The sequence below is a fragment of the Dermacentor silvarum genome, chromosome 5 (genome assembly GCF_013339745.2).
Source record: "Dermacentor silvarum isolate Dsil-2018 chromosome 5, BIME_Dsil_1.4, whole genome shotgun sequence".
In the NCBI taxonomy this organism is placed as follows: Eukaryota; Metazoa; Arthropoda; class Arachnida; order Ixodida; family Ixodidae; genus Dermacentor; species Dermacentor silvarum.
The window spans coordinates 143,951,684-143,968,861 of record NC_051158.1 but is presented as its reverse complement, the minus strand read 5'-3'; the positions used below and the strand labels follow the sequence as shown (position 1 = coordinate 143,968,861).

Sequence of the window (17,178 nt, the reverse complement as noted above, 5' to 3'; positions counted from 1 at the left end):
TCACTGCAACAATGAACGTTGGAAAGCCAGCATACTAAGACCAAGCTTACACCGATCCCTTTAAGTCGGCGCACTTTTAAACTGAAATACATTGCTGGAAAGTCATTTTTCAAGGGGCAATATATGTGGTCTTATATTAAAATGTGAAGGCCCTAGCACCTTTTTTTATTGTTATAATAATTGTTTGCTATTGCCCCCACGCGCGCAGGTCTGGTAGAAATGCAGGTAAAGGGGTTTGTGTATGAGTTTCCTCGTAGCACAATTAGGGCTTCTCGTATATTGAAATTGCAACCCGTCGCCGATTGGTAAAAAATCCGACGGCAAATCCGACGTCGAATGGCAAAGTCGTACTTTACCGTTTTTCTGACGGATTTCACTGTGAGAAATTTAATTTTTCTTCACCAAAACCTTGCACAACGTGGAGACCCTGCGCGCTTGATGTGGTTGATGATTTTCTCCGCCACCCGCGATCTAATGCCGGTTGCCGACGCCGGATTTTCTGCGACACGGGGCCGTAAAGGCTATCGGGTGAAAATGGAGAATACGGCACTGCTTATAGTCTGTCTCTGAGGCCAGTTCTCCGGTGTAAACTGTGTGATTGTTTCGCATTTTTTGTACTTAAGTCTGTATACACTTAAGATGAAAAGAGTGAGCTATCGGTGTTTTCTTACATGACGTCTGTTGACTGCTATTCTAAAAATTTTGAGGAATAATTTTGTCAAGAATGGAAGACCTGGTCTGTGCAACTTCAGTGATATAATGGTGTGACAATATAAACCACGTGTACCGCATGTCATATAGCATGGCATGGAATATAGCATACATACTTCTACATATATATATATAGGGAACCTCACGGTGACGCCGGCGGCAACGATGACGACAAAAATTTGCTTGGAGTTTCCATACAATTGCTATCGCAATAAAGTCCTTAAGTACCTTCACTTTGAAAAAAAAAATCTAGGAAATCATTCATGGCATTATCCCTGCACAATGTGTGAAGACTTCTCCTTCTTGTGACTTCTGGGTGGCATTCTGGCGATAATCGACTGAGCCTGCAGGGCACCTCGAGGGCCTTCTCAATTGTTCCTCTGGTGTGAGCCCTTCGGGCCTATGCTGCCCTTGATGCTGGCGTAGACTTTCATGTGCACAACAATATTTTCTCCTCGTGCACTTACGAGAGTCACCTCATTAAAGTCTGGCATACGGCTCTCCTTTTCAGACAAGTGGCACTGGTCAGCCGCGAAAGCTAGGCTTGGAAGAGTGAACGGTTCGTGTTAGAGGAAGCTTTAGCTCTACCGCTCTTGTCCCATTAGAGCGCAATCGTCTTTTTTTTGGCAACCACATCACTTGAAAGGAAAAGGTTAAAATATGATGAATGCAGGAAGTAGATTTTTAAGTGCGCCCTCCGCGAATATAAAAGTTTTTTTTTTCAATTATTGCAGAATTTTCGATCACGAAACTAAAGCTTCCTGCACCGTAACTAAGAACTATTACAGGCAATCACAAAAGTGCGAACTGCATCTAATAATACAGTAGAACGGAAACAGTTCCTGTATTACAACGAAGCTGTTTATGCGGACCCTGTGCCGTCGCTGTCGGACTTCGCTAAAAAGGGGCCACGTGACCTAGGTGGAGAGCACAGAAAAAGGAGAGCTCAACAGAGGGAAAGGTGTTGGAGTTACCCCTTGGCCCCTGTGAGAATGCTGTGAGTGGGTGCAGGTGTGAAGGAGAACGGAGGGTGGGGGGAGATGATGTAAGTCGCGCCGTCCAGTACTCGCGTTGGAGGGTGAGAGCGTGAGCCGTGCCAAACAGTGGCGGTGTAGGAAAAAAGGTTCACGGAGGAGTGGCGTGTGAGAAGGAGTAGCGTAGGTTGCATACACGGAGCATGCGATTAGTGGTTCCGCACATTCCATCCCAGCTACAACAATCGGAAGACCACGAGTAGTGTGTAATCCTGAGGAAGAAGCTACCTACCGCGAGCCTCAGTGAAAGTTGGCTCGTGAACGGGCTCGCCGTCGTGTGCGGACCCCGAATGCGCGCCAGAGATGCCGAGTTTAAACGGCAGCGCCGAGAGGCTTGCTTGGGAATTTTGACTTCTATTGAGAAAGACTCGGTGTAACTAACACAGCTTCGCTGCTCTACCATCTCTACGGAGTGGAAGGAACGGCGATTTTTCTTCTTACCACGATAGTGTTAAGGGCCCCGTGTCGCAGAAAATCCGGCGTCGGCGTCGGCGTCCGTGTCGGAGAAAATAATCGCGAATCACGTCGACCGCGCAAGCCCTCCGCGTGGCGCGGTGGGCCTGCGGAGTTCCTGCGCGTAGTACGCAGGCTCTCCGCAGTTTTTATTAGTGAACAAAAATTGAATTTCTCATAATGAAATCTGTCAGAAAATAGTAAAGTACGACTTAACATATTATATTAACATAACATATTATGCACAAATAAAATAAACTGAAACCACAACCTACAGACATGGTGGCGTCGGACTGTTATTTCAATGCACGAGAAAACATAATTCTGTTACGAGGAAACTCAAACACAAACCCCTTTTCCCAGCATTTCTACCCAAGGAGGCTGAAAAAAAAAAACCCTCGTTTCTACCAACAGCGGCGCGCTCGGGTATGCTACTTGCGAAAATCTTATCGGGATGACGCTCGCATCCTCGGCAGGTAAAATTGGGACTTGGCCTGCCTAATGCGTTTTGGACACTCGCGCGTCGTGGCAATAGCAAACAATTATTAAAATAATAAAAAAAAGGTCTAGGGCCTTCACATTTTAATATAAGACGAGTTATCTTGCCTCTGAAAGAATGTCTTCCCAGCAATGTATTTCTGTTTAAAAGTAAAGCCGACTTTCAGGGGATCGGTGTAAGCTTGGTATTTGTAAGCTGGCTTTCCCACGTTCTGTGTTGCAGTGAAACCGGCTCAAAAAAAATGCGAAAGGGTCCCGATAACGCTATCGCGTTCCAATTTTGAAGGCGAAGCTTAATCGTCCTCGAATTTTTTCTATAATACTCGAAACCTTTTCCGAAATCCATGTTAAGATTAAAACAAATTCACGTAAGTTCTAAGTTTACATATCGAATTTGTCCATTTCAAATGCTATAAAAGATGTCATTTACAAAACTGCGACATTTCTTTTTGGTGGTGAGTTACGGTACGTAAAGCTGTGCTTTTCTCGTGCATTCTGAAAGCGCGAAAGAAAGATAGGCAAGGAACACACCTAAGCAGGCCGAGCGCTAACTTCAACTGATCCCTGATTGCGACGCAGCATGCTGGTATGCGTGCCGCGGAAAGACGAAGGAGGTCAAAGAATGCAAAAAAAAAATATTTCGGAAAAGTTAGTATTGCACTCTTCGGTCGGCACACCGCAGCGCCATTTATTTACTTCTTTTACGACTCCTCCGAAAGAGCTCTGACACATATATTTCTGTCAGCGTCAAATGTGAAGGCCTCGAACATTTCCATTTTCTCTACGTCAATAACAGTGCTCGATACAAGCGCCTCGCTGAATGCTCGATCATTGTCGTCGATGCCTATTCACTCCATAATGAAGCGTGTAAAATGATATATAGTGATTGTACATAATATTTACACATATTTCAGTAAAATGAGTCACGGATAGCTGTTTGTCATAAACCCGTGCTGTCGTGTATTCGCAGCGCACAAAACCCGAAACCTTGAATAAAGAGAATTGTACTAAATTGTCCCACTTACCATAGCGATGGAGTGTTAGAATTCCACAACGTTTCATGTGGTCCCAGTAGTTAAGTGTCTTCGTAAGCGGCCCGGCATCTGCGTAACAAGTATAATGGAAATTTTGATGAGATTCTTGATTGATCAGGATTGATTAGCAGGCGTATATTCAACAGCTTTTGTAATGAGCTCAAGAACCGAAAACAAAGAACGAGGGACTGTGGCGTTAAAATGTTGCTATTGTTTTCGCAGTGAGATGTTATTTGCGTTTTTAAAGAACAACATTATAGCATCGGGCGAGAAAATTTCGAATAGAGTGTTAAAGACTAAGCATTGAAATCCCTATTTTCATTTCAATCGGTCCTTCAGATAAAGTAAAATATATAAGTCAATGTCATAGGTCGATACTGGCACTAAGAGTCGTGAATTTTATCGATAATCATGTGAACAGGGAAGGCAAGGGCACTCATTCATTGCTTAATTGCTCGCTGTAACCAATCTCCTCGCACTTGTTTTTTATAGCCTTGTGTTCCTCGATGCATTCGTGAGGAAGGCAATCTTCTCTTGCACTGAATGTAACGTCGGTAACTTCCCTGAAAAGTAGCATAAAGAGGTTTCTGCAAGTTGTCACTTAGACTTGCAGGTCACATGGTTGTAGTGGAAGATACGTGGACCCGATCATGGCTTTCACGGGTGGCTAGCTACACCCGTGAAACGGCTCAAGCGGATGAACGAACTAATGCGTTGAAAATTCAGCAGCTGTATTATAAATAGCAAGCAATTGCCTACACCGATTAGGGGGTGATTATTGTTAGCTATAATCCGTCTTATGTCCATTGAAGGACGATGGTGTCTCACAGAGATATTCATTTCACAGAGATATTTTTGTGTATGTGTATGTTTTTTATTGTCTAGCAATGTATAATGTGCCCACTCCTACTATAGCTCTATATTGGGCTGCAGTATATGTAAATAAACAAATAAATAAAGTACATTTGTGCCTGCCTTGCGTCAAAAGACCCCACCCTATGCCTGTACATTTTCTAAATTTATCATATCACCTAAATTTCTGCCGCCCTGGACTGCGCTACCCTTCTCTCGGCACACATTCTGGAGCTGTATTAGACCACCTGCTGCCTGTCCTATGCATTCCCTCTATCCTTTTTAACGACAGCTAGAGCCTCAGCTACCCAGGTTTCCTATCTAATCTACACCACTGTGTTCTTGTGTCTTAACGTTACACTTCACATTTGTCATTCAATCGATTGTTGTGCGTTCCTTAACTTCTCAAGCTTCTTGCTTAACCTACAAGTCAATAAGGTAATGTGAGTAGTGGTAGGTTGCAATAATTGTACAGTTTTATTTTCACTAATAGCAGTAAGCTTCCGGTAATGAATTTGTAATGCCTGCTGTAATCCAATTTTATTCTTCTCTATTTTTCGGTTCAGGATTGGGGCCGTCTGTAAGTCCCCAATCATTAGTTGAAACAAATTTCGCATACTGCTGAACAGGGCAACATCATCGACAAACCACCGACTGCTACGAGTGTTCACTTTCCATTCCTTGCACCTTTTCTTTTCCTGTTCCCATAGTACAGGGTAACAGACCGGAATCTCTTCCGGTTAACCTCCCTGCCTTTACCCAATCATTTCTCCATCTCTCTCTGTGTAGTCACTGTTCATCCTCGAAACTCATTCTTTGTAGTCTTGTCGTATTAATGCCTCTAATATTGCAGTGAGTTACATATGAGATAGCGACATGGTTTTCTTGCTGAACGCTCTTGTTAATCAGCATTTCCTCCCGTTTCTTGTGAAGAAATAAAGTACCTTTGAAAGGTGCTTGCTAAGGTATTTACGTATGGTTCCGTTAGTCTTTGACAACGCAATATCTTTTAAATACTTGCGTCTATACTGAATCGAACAGCTGCTCCTAATTTATGAAAGCCGCATCGACAGATTGGTGGAACTGTGCAGATTTCTCAATTGCTGGCATGTTTGTAATAAAGTCCTTAGTACCCCTTCTGGTAGTCACCCTGTTCCTTATCTTAATCAAACTCATGTTGCGATAAGTTTATTGACGGTTACCTCGGTGAGCATTCTCGCTACACTGAAAGCAACCAAGGTGGTCTGTGATATTCCGAGTCTTCAAATTATCGCGCTATGAGGCGTACTGGACGTGCTGGTACGCCGGAAGTCATGAGATGGCGAAATAAATCACCGACGTTCACAATACTCCCTAACATGAAATTTTAGCGGAGCTCTATACGTGTTTTATGATTATATGATGATTACTGTATATAGGTACACGGTTTATATGAGGAACAGAACGCTGTGAGTAGCTTACTTAGCACGGACAATCTGTCTTTTTCGGCATATTGCAAGTGTAGCAAAGGGTGGCGCAACTGCCTCGCTAATCAGGATATCGCGAGAGGCAGCATTTGGGTGAGCGTGAGTGCGATTCACAGACGCCGCCGCAGACAGACCTCTGCTAATGCAGCGCCTTCTTTTCATACAGACGACGCGCGCTATTCTGGAGCCATATTGTCGCCCCACAGCCCATCTGCCGCGGCACTACGCTTTTGCTCGCATGGTTTCGTCCCACCAATGACGAAAGCGACCCTTCGTCGCGGGGCAATGGTGCCACCAGTGCCAGCGGTGAAAAAGCCCAAGGGAGCGTCACATTGGGCCTTATTTGTAGCCGCTCTCCATCGCCCCTTGCAGGAGCAGTGATCTCCGTCACCCACGCTGGTACCGTGGATTGACCTCAACAGCTGACGCCGCATACGAGCGTAGCCCTCCCCACAATGGGAACAAGGTACAGTTCCGCCTGAATGCAAACATGCAAACAATAATCTGATCCCGAAACCATGGCAAGGCGTTTCAGATCGAGAAACTTCAACCTATCTCAATGAACTCGTGCCTTGGCAAAATTTATGAGAGTGATTACCATCCGCCTCCAGAACTATTTAGAAGATCATTCACTCCTTCCTAATATCATGTTTGGTTTCCGAGCCCGCTTATAAACCCAAGATGTTCTTCTTCGAATCAAGGAGGAAGTCCTCGAGACAGTACTCCAACACGGGGCACACATCCTCTTGGCCCTGGACATAAAAGGCACGTTTGACAATGTTATTCATCAGGCTGCCCTCGACGGACTCGCTGAACTTAACTGCGGCCGTCGAACCTACGCATACATCAAGACCTTCCTCACTAATCGCACTGTGACGATAGGGTTGGGCACACTTCGATCTGCCTCACTAAGCGTCAACAAGAAAGAAACCCCGCAGGCGTCTGTCACCTCCCCGCTGCTTTTCAATGTAGCTATGATAGGCCTCACGCGGAAACTCCAACAAATTGAGGAAGTGCACCACGCGCTTTCTTTGGATAACATCACATAAGCAGACTTAAGCACCCCTGTAACGTTTCTTCATAGGAAGGTGTCATCGTGTTGTTCGTGTTTTGGCGGCGCATGGGTAAGAGCGCGGGAAAGACAGCAGTCATCAGCGTTTCCTTCGGGATTTCTAGCTCATGGGGATGTCAAATTATTGCAGTCTGAGGCGGCACCGTGCAAGGCGGCCTCAAGGGTCTCTCAAGTTTCAAATTCAGGCCGAAATGTTACTGTAGCCCATATGAAAGCAAAGCAATTTTTCTTCATGGAGTAATTGAATCCATTGTTAGTTAGCGTTAGCTATGACTTTTAGCAAGTCCGTCAATTCTCTGTAGAAGCAGGGCACGGAGTCTAACGCTAATTACATCGGTTGGGAGTTTGGTACCGGCGTCTTCTTCGAAGTGTGCCTTTAGCGGTGGTGAATGCAGGGATTGTTCAGTTTTTGAAATGCTTCCACACGTGATATGTCTCACTTTTACTCGCCGTTTGATTTCATGAGATGCGTCAGAGGCGCGATGAGGCTTGACAAGTAATTTATAAGGCACCTGTAATAAGCGCACTGCGTACTGCCTTGTCGGTGAGTGGCGGAAATTTTGCAATAGCAGCAGTGTTTTGTGAATCAGAACGGATTTCAGACTTGCTGACCATGTGACCCAGGAACAGAAGCTCTTCGCAAGCGAAGCGACACTTTTCCAGCTTCTGTTTTAGCCCGGAATACTTGATGGCCTCAAGTATTGGGTCAAGTCGCCACAGGTGGTCGTCGAAATTCACGTCGACGTCAGCATACATGTAGAATGAGGGAGCTCTCACATTTCAACCGTGCCAACACCATGTCCATTACGCGTTGTAACGTTGCGGGTGCCGAACAAATCCTGAATAGGTTCCGTGTCGTTAGGGAAGACTCTCGATTTGTGAACGAAGTCCTTCCGAGATTTTCCAAAAAGTATTTTTTTATCATCCCATGATAAAATGGTTAAGAAGTGTACAGATAGAATCACACCTGTCTAGAGCAGTCGAGCGGCCGGCTGCGGAGTGCAGAAGCGCCGCTTACCGGCAGTCGCTGGGTTCGAGATATGTTGGATGCAAGCGCCAAAAGCCTGCATGCGGCATGGCTTCTCGCGGCCATTTCTGTTATCGGCCTGTAGATTTTTTCACGAACGTGGGTGGGCGGGATCTGCGCTTATTCGCTGCCTGCTTCGTCGCGTGCAGCCGTCGCCGCAGCTGATAACAGAGCAAAAAATGAAACACGATTCCCCTAGTAGATTCGTATCCTTTTGAAGCTTAAGCTATTCATTTTTGCTTTATAGCTTACGAAAAAGCACAGCAACTTGAGAAGACGCTTAACGCAACACATAGAATAAATGGTAACACGCCAGAAACAGCAAGGAGAAGCTTAACTTTATGGGAGGCGCATTAAAAGCATGAAGTTGTTTATCTTGGAAGGGTGTTTATCGAACGACGCCGGGTAGCAGGCACAAGGAAGAACATTCCAGCTCTGGCGTCAATAATGCAAGCCATGTTTTCTTCTTTCTTTTTTTTAGAAATTATCGCATATGGGGACACAAAGAAAGTGAATGATGTTGCACCTTACGGAGCTTTGAGAACACCAATTTGAGAACATAACTTTGCGATAATACTACTACGCTTTGCAACAATTTCAAATAGGTTATTCATCGTATAAGTGAAATTCGTCCTCTTGACATGCTCTAAAATACTCATTTTGTAAAACAAAGATATGTGTAATGGTGCAGCGAGATGCTTAACATTTCACATAATTTGATATTGTTCTAGACTTTCTGTAATTAAATAATTTCAATTTCCTGGAGGCCCTGATCCTAAATTCTTTTCTATACCGCAAAGTCAGCACGATAGTACTTTCGTTTCTAAATACTGAATGTCTAACTAGATGAAAGCATCCTGGTGTTTCAGAGGGCTGAATGGGGAAGACGAAGTTCACCCTCAGGTGAAGATTTCTACTAACGTAGCATTATTAAAGACGGTAATCAATTTGCAATCTCGAAGATGTATCGGGCTGCTACTTCAACTACTGAAATGAATAGTTCAGCAGACATATATGAGGTGTTGTTTCAAGCGGGTGTGGCACACATGATTTAATGAATGCCTTATGAGAAAAAATAAACAAAAGTAGAATAACACGTTCATTCAATCTGGTGAAGCAAAAATAAAGGTATGAGTGCACCACTGCAACGCATGCAATCAATAATCAATCGGTCCTCCTCGCCGTTCGGTCACAGAGGCGATCCTCCTTGGTAGGGAATCATAGAGCGAATACACGTAATGAGGAAGTTGACAAATTAGCTCCCATTCCTCTTGAATAGCTGCCCAGAGTTCTTCACCTGTAGCAGTCGTTAACGCGGTCCTTCTGCTCAAATTTTTTTTTCATTAGGCCCCAAACATTCTCAGTTATGTTGAGGTCCGGGCTTCGCGCCGGCCCATTCAAATGTGGGGACGCCTATGTTATCAAGCAATTCTTTGACGCACCTGGCAGTGTGCACCGACGCGCCATCTTGCTGAAGCCAAAAAAGGCCATCGGGAAATAGCCCATCAAGCACGTAGGGCACCAATGTATATTGTAGGATGTCCATGTAGTCATCGGACGTCATTCGGCCTGCTAAACGGTGAAGTGGTCAGAGGCCTGTGTAGCTGACCGCGCCCCACACATGGACGGATGTGCGGCCACTGGAACGGACATTCCATGTGTATCGATCATCGAACCTGCAGCACAAATGTTAAAATCCTCTTTAACGAAACACGGTGACGAACACACAAATTAGTCGAACCCTGTCGGCAGCGAGCAGAGTAAACGAGGCTTTTATGCTTACACTGATGAAACGAACTGAATGTACGTGGCGCTATGGGCTGCACTGCACTGGCTGCTTGTGTAGCTTTCACATCTGTATCCCGAAGTGAACGCCTTTAAAGCTTTCACATTGTAATGTGAGGAGCTGGTCTGGCTGTATTCCCAGCAATCAAGTCACACTACTTCGTATACAGGTGGCGGCTTATGCCATGTGAATAGGCCGGTCGTAATTTGATAAACGGAGAACAGAGCACCTTGTCGGCGGCTAATAATTGTGCATAAAATACATAACGCTTGGACGTAGGTGAAAGAATAAGAAGCCGACGGGAAACTGCAAATGGCAATGCACCACATTCGAGCGAGTAAAAAATACAAGCAAATTATTATAGTTTTACTTTATATCGTACTGCTGATAGCCAAAATTTCACGGCTTGATCGTGTAGACATAACACACATAAAAAAAACCGAGCTCATCAAGGATAGAAGCACCTACTGAAATTTTCGCCAACCTACTGACACCTTTCGGGCCGCCAGACCCTTCTGTGAACGTCCCACGGAGTGCAAAAAGACGCTTTGTCGGTGAAGACAACGGCACGCCAGTTGTCGGGATTCCACGACTCGCACGTGGAGGCAAATTCAAGACTGGGATTCTTCTAGGAGAGTGTTTTGGCACGCAACACTGCTGTCAATGCCAGCTTCGTGGAGCCTCCGTCTTATTGTTGCCAGGCTGACACTTGTCAAGCCGAGCTCATCCCTGATCTCCTTCGCGTTTAGAAAGGGGTCTGCTGCTGATGCGGCCACAATCAGTAGGTCTTCCTCAGGCAACGTGGCCCTTTCAGGGCGACCACGTGGAACGTCTTCGATGCGACCTGTTTCACGGTACGCCTTTAAGACTCTGCTCACAGTTCCTATTGGGCGTCCTGTCACATCACAAATAGCTCTATGGGTCATTTTACGCCCCATTATTGTGATCGTTAGCCGCTCTTCCTTCGTTAGCCGTGGAGCCATCGCAAAAAAATGCGTTTTACTTCGCTTCAGTCGTCGTTTGCGTCTATCACTTCATGTGCCAATTGGCGTTGGCGTCACCATTCAACGAGACGCCGACGAATCATTGCCATTTTTTTTATCTATCTTGAATCATGTGTAGTTCTCAGAGCCAGTGCATGCATTCCGTTGCACATCCACGCTTATCACGGACAGTGGTGGTTCCACAAGCGACAGCAAGCAAAAAAAAAAGGAGAAGCAACACAAAGTAACATGACTATCACTTATGATCAAATTTACAGGCTGACATCGCAGATAGGCCGCAAGTGCACATGCCGCATGCAGGCTTTTGGCGCTTGCATCCAACATATCTCGAACCCAGCGACCGCCAGTACGCGGCGCTGTTGCAGCCCGCAGCCGGCCGCTCGACTGCTCTAGACAAGTGTGATTCTATCTGTATGTGCAGCATTCTTATACATTCTGCTATTTGGACCACATGACGACTCAGTGTAGTCATCGGCGATTGCACAATTTTAGTATTTGGCTTGTGGAGTATTTTTTTTATTGATATGATATGAGGAGATGTTGACGCACAAATAAGGCGCCGGCTACTCCTTAGCTCTTGAATGGGTCTAACCTACAACATACAGGGTTTAAAATAGCCTTCTCATAGAAGCAACGTTTGCACAGCAACACGACAAGGTGAAACAAAAAAAAAAACGTGGTACATACAATTAAGAAGTTCAATCACTCCACTGCACTGCAGAAGAAAGTCTCAATAATATGAACAATAATGGCGCCTTACAATACTGTCTCTAATCAGCGGGTGGCGCACGCATCGTGTACATGCATTATCACATATAGTCAGAACAAAATATAAACATAACATCATCCACAAACACATATACAGCTACATTGAAATAAAAGAAACATTATAAGCGTTAATAACGGCCAACAATGCCACTCTCTTCGAGAAATGTTGTTAACCCTTTTAGAGCGCTCTTTTGCAAGGCCGTTGTTGACCAAGGGCCTAAACTGAAAGTTCTGCGGTATAATGCCAATAAAGTTGATTTAAGTCGGCGTCTTGGTGTGTCGTGATGTGGACAATCTAAAAGGAGGCGATATATATCCTCATATACAAATCCACAATCACATTCGGGGGTTTCCGCACGGCCAGTTCTATGTAAGAAATGTTTTGTGTAGGCAGTGCCTAGTCGTAATCGATGAATAAGGGTTTCCATATTTCTCTCTAATGACAACGGAAATTTGAATTCACTAAGCGGATCAATATGGTATAAATCATAGCTCTTCGAGTTCTGGTCAAACCACGTATCCCTACGCATTTTAAAGATGTTGCCCTTATGATGCAGCGTAATTCATTTTTTTGATATTGGGAGCGAAATCGCATCATCTTTGAGGTGTGCTTGTCGTGCTGCTTCATCGGCTGCTGTGTTGCCAGGAATGTTACGATGTCCAGGTATCCACTGGAATCTTATTTCATGCTTCTCTTGGCTTGCCTTTGTGAGGTCTCTAAGTGTTTCATATATTATACTATCGCTGATTGTTCTGATGGTACTGATGATTGTACTGATGGGATTCCTTTGGCTTTTCCGGTATTTATAAGGAAAACACCTTCTCCATTATTACAACCATGGCATTCTTTCGTCCACTATTGTTTGTATATCGTGAGGAGTTTTACCGTTGATTATTAAAGTAGTGCCATAGTAATAGCCTAATGGTGTTACTTGTGGCTTTATGATAAAATTATGGAGGCATTTCACGTAAACACAAAATAAAACTAGCCCCAAAATTCTGTCCTAAGGAATTCCCATTTTTAAAGTATCTAATATTGCAAGAATATTCTCCTATTATTGCGTAATGTTTGCGATGGTTCAAATAAGAAGCAGTGAAATCATAAGCAATGCCCTGCATAGCAGATAAATTCAGTTTATGAAATAGGCTTTATGCTGCAATGAACCAACAGGATTGAATCGGGCACTGTTGTATATACTGGTAATGTAAGTAATGGTTTGCGAAATGTCTTCACATTTTCTTCTGCTTGTATCAGCGTGTCTGCCTTCATCGAACAATGCTGACGAGAACCATGTCGAAAATTATGCAGCACTGATGCCAGAAATTGCTAGACAGTCTTATGCATGGACCCTTTTCACGGCAATCCCATGGGCGCCGCCAGGTTTGTTCACGTGTTGACATGCCCATTGCTTGCCTCAGCTGCCTCCATTGCCTTCGTGTTTACAATAGGCGTGCATGACGTGGGTGCGGCTCAGCAAAGTTCTGTTTCGGCGAATATCGTCGACGGTCATTGGGCGGATGACACGAAGCTTTCGCCACAACTTTAAAGGTCATGAGAGTGCTTTCGGAGGTGTACAGACTTTTCCGCTTATGAATGAAGTCAGGAGCGGAGTCTCTTGCTCTTCGCTCAATACATGGCGAGTACTTGGAAGCAATGATTAGTCATGTTTCAAACGTAGTAAAATTCCTCGGTGCGGTCCCTGTCTGATTGTTTATTGTCTGCCTAAACGCCCGCGGGTGTCGTCAGTTGCGATAGCTTTGTTCTTACTGCGCACAAGGCTTGGAAAGTATATGTTCTGAGCTTGGTAATAGCATGTAGTGAAGGCGTATTATCGCTAGTCACTCCCTTATTCTGTGAACCGTCACGAAGCTTTCAGCTTCGAACATGCGTGTGCAATCGGTGTGGTCGCCGTCGCCCATCGCATGGGTATGCGCCAATTAAATTATTTCTGATACGTAGGCCATAGAGTGGGCGTAAACTTGCGTGTGAGGTGGGGTAGATGCGTGTAGAGAACGTGCGGGAAACTTACTGTGATGGGAAACGGCGCTACTTTCGTTGGCACTGTGTAACGAGGGGTACTCACTCTTGCCGACGTTCCTTGGTTAAAGTGCTTTGTTTGAAGTTAAGCAATGTAATACTGGCGGATGAGTGATTTTTTTAGTCGTCGAGGAAATCCATTCATCACGAAGGGTAGGCAACACAGATTATTCTTATGTACCAGCTGGTTCATTAACTTGGTTAGACAGATTCATTCCATTCCTTAATTTGCCAGTCACCATTTTTCCATTGAACTACAGCAAACGTCTTCACTCTAGTGCTCCGCATTTTGAGCATAAATGGATCACGGTGTGTTAGCCAACACCTGTTTGCATTTCCGGGAGCTGGACGCACGGCAGAACCGGTAATGGTTTCGTATTCGTGCGCTTGCTGAGGGAACGTGCGACGCGCCTCCGAAAGCGCTATCTCGTTCCTGTAGAGGAAACTGCTCCTCCAGAATGGTACATATTAGTTTTTCTAAGGCTTTAGAAAAACGCCAAGTATCGATATCTGTCGAGAGTACGCGAATATATTCTTTAACCACCCTTCAAAAGTTAGCGAAGGTTACAATGTGCATTCTAGTTTTTGTAACTACGCCATAAGAAACAGTAGGATTGAATATTTGTGGTTTTCAATGCACTATGAAATTCACTACGTATTAACTGGGTCATAATTGCTAGTTGTGGAGGTCCACGTCACATACGCTACAGTTATTTCGTTTATTATTGCGGATGCCACCGTTTGATCATTTGTTGGGTACAACATTGTGCTGTTGGCACCTGCTTATCTCTTGACTATTTGTAGGTTCCCCTTGCTCTTACAATATTGCTCTTTCAGCCTTCAAATAGAATGTAATGCTGGACCTCTAAACACAGCTCTCTACCCTACAACACTGTTGCATGCTACATAAAGTGGTAGTCCGCAAAGAGTATGTAATCTGTTTCATTTTGCGTTTTTCTGCCTAGGCTTTACAGCGTAATACGACACAACTATTTCAAAATACCTAGCAGAATGTATATTTATTTATCTCTCGTGTCTGGCTGCCTAGCCTTTAACACGAGCATGTGCACTGCGTATATTTTTTTGCGCAAATGCAGGGGCGCTCCAGGCACATAGAAAAGTGCATCTTTACATAATACATAAGACATGAAGACTCTGACACAATGCAAGCTAGTAAATGACGAAGTCATTGCACTAGCTAAATAAAATTCAATGGTATACAAAATAAGTTTCTTTACAAACAGGCCCTCCCCCGCAGGGGCGTCTGCGCAAGCAGACGTTTGGTGAGTTGCGCCACCACGGACCCGAGCACATGAGGGTTAGACCCTCCCGCGTGTAGCCGTGCGCGGCTGAGCCGTGTCTGGGGAAAGGGGGATCCTGGGGGTTGAGCCGATGCCGGGTTTTCGGACCTTTAAGGCCCCCCGGCAGAGGCAACACACCTCTTCGGCCTCTGCTTCACATAGACGGCACCCCTGGACTGACCCACCCAGGGGAAATCGGCAGTTGCCTTTTCCTGTCCTTCTCTTCAATCTTCGTCTTTCTCCCTCACTTTTAATCTTTCCTGTCTTCTTTTCTCTTCCATTTACTTCTAACTTTCCTGGCGGCGAGGGTTAACCTTGTGTGTCATAACCACCCTTGGTTATACGTATTTGGTTATAGCGGGAACGTACAGCTGGCGTTTGTGGGAATGGTGTTTCCAGGTCCTACATCGTCCCCTTGTTGGGCTCCATGGTGGGTGGCTGGCGTTCCTGCCGAATGAATATTATTTTTATGGCTTGGTCCTTCCCCGCTTTACCCGATCGCCCCCAGAAAAGGGGGCGCACCGATGAAGTGTTCCAGTTTTTTGGACGACAAAAAGAAAACTTTCCGAGATACCATGTAGTACATTCCCAGAAACCAGAAAAGACAGCAAGAATTATGTCACCTTTCGTAGTTGCAAAATCCCTGATGGAAACCTTTGGTGCAGGCTATAAAGTGTCTAAGATGGCGAGCGGTGATCTCCTTCTGGAGCTCCGTGACAAGAAGCAATATGAAAATCTGCCTAAGCTAGTGTCATTCGGGAACATCCCGGTGACAGTTACCCCACATCGTACTATGAACACTATTCGAGGTGTCGTGTCCGATGATGACCTGATGGAACTGACTGAAGCCGAACTTCTAGAGGGTTGGAATGATCAGAATGTGATCAATGTCAAAAGAATTAAAATGAGGCGCGACGGAAAAGAGATCGATACCAAACACCTAGTACTCACATTTGGTTCAAGCAACCTGCCCGATACTATCGAGACATGGTATATGAAGATCAGGGTTAGGCCTTATATTCCAAATCCTCTGCGATGCTTTAAGTGCCAACGATTTGGCCACAGTTCCCAGAACTGCCGTGGCCGCCTCACCTGTGCCAAATGTGCCCACGAACATCCATCCGAATCCTGTGAAAACGCTCTACACTGTAAACTGCGATGGGGAGCATGCCGCATACTCGCGGTCCTGCCCGTCTTGGAAAAGAGAGAAAGAAATCGTGACGATTAAAGTAAAAGAGAATCTATCATTCAAGGAAGCACGAAGGCGGGTGTCGTATCTGCCAAAAAACAGCTTTGCTGAAGTGGCGCGTCAGGGGGCAGCGTCACAACAGCCACCGGCTGCTGTCCAGCTCACGCATAGTGAGCCGCCAGCGATGCCATCCGCCCCCTCGGCGGGTGCAGCTAGCGCTGCTCCGCCATCTCAGAACAAGGGGTCATCGACCTCCGGGCTGGTGGCCTCTAGGGTCCCACCTCTTGAGGCGAGACCCTCAAGACGAACACACCGCTCGCAAGAGCGGATGCCCAGCGCCTCAGGAGAGGCGATGGACACAACCTCCAGCCAAGCGGCGCATCCAGCGCCTATGGAGCGGCGGGCGTCTTTCGACCGCTCCAAAAAAGAGAAATTGCGCATAACGGGGCCTGAGAAGGGCTCTGTAGTCTAAGGTATTGCACACCTAAGCACACAGCACAACACTCCTTTTAATATGGGCACTCAAATAGTTCACTGGAACGTCAGAGGTCTCCTCCAAAATCTTGACGACGTTAAAGAACTCCTCCGCAAGTTTAGTCCCAGGGTGCTGTGTGTTCAGGAAACACACCTCAAACATACACAAACAAATTTCCTCACACAGTATGCTATTTTTCGCAAAGACCGCGATGACACTGTTGTGTCATCCGGCGGTGTTGCTATCATAGTTGACAGAGGTGTTGCCTGTCGGGAAATAAAACTTCGTACGCCCCTGGAGGCAGTTGCTATCCAAGGGGTGCTGTTTGACAAGCTAGTCACTATCAGTTCTATATACATCCCTCCAACTTATCAACTTAATAAAACCGAATTTCAAAACTACATAGATGAACTTCCGGCTCCATACATAGTTGTCGGAGATTTAAACGCACATAACTCATTGTGGGGAGA

General features: G+C 45.4%; 1 long non-coding RNA gene across 3 annotated transcripts in view; it reads right to left on the bottom strand.

Annotated features, from left to right (window-relative positions):
• LOC125946043 (uncharacterized) overlaps positions 1 to 17,178 on the bottom strand; it is a 78,462-nt gene that overhangs the window by 21,515 nt on the left and 39,769 nt on the right. For all 3 annotated transcript variants that reach the window (XR_007467343.1, XR_007467342.1, XR_007467341.1), the window contains exon 2: positions 3,722 to 3,799. This is a non-coding gene — a long non-coding RNA (uncharacterized LOC125946043). The remainder of the gene's footprint in view (positions 1 to 3,721; positions 3,800 to 17,178) is intronic.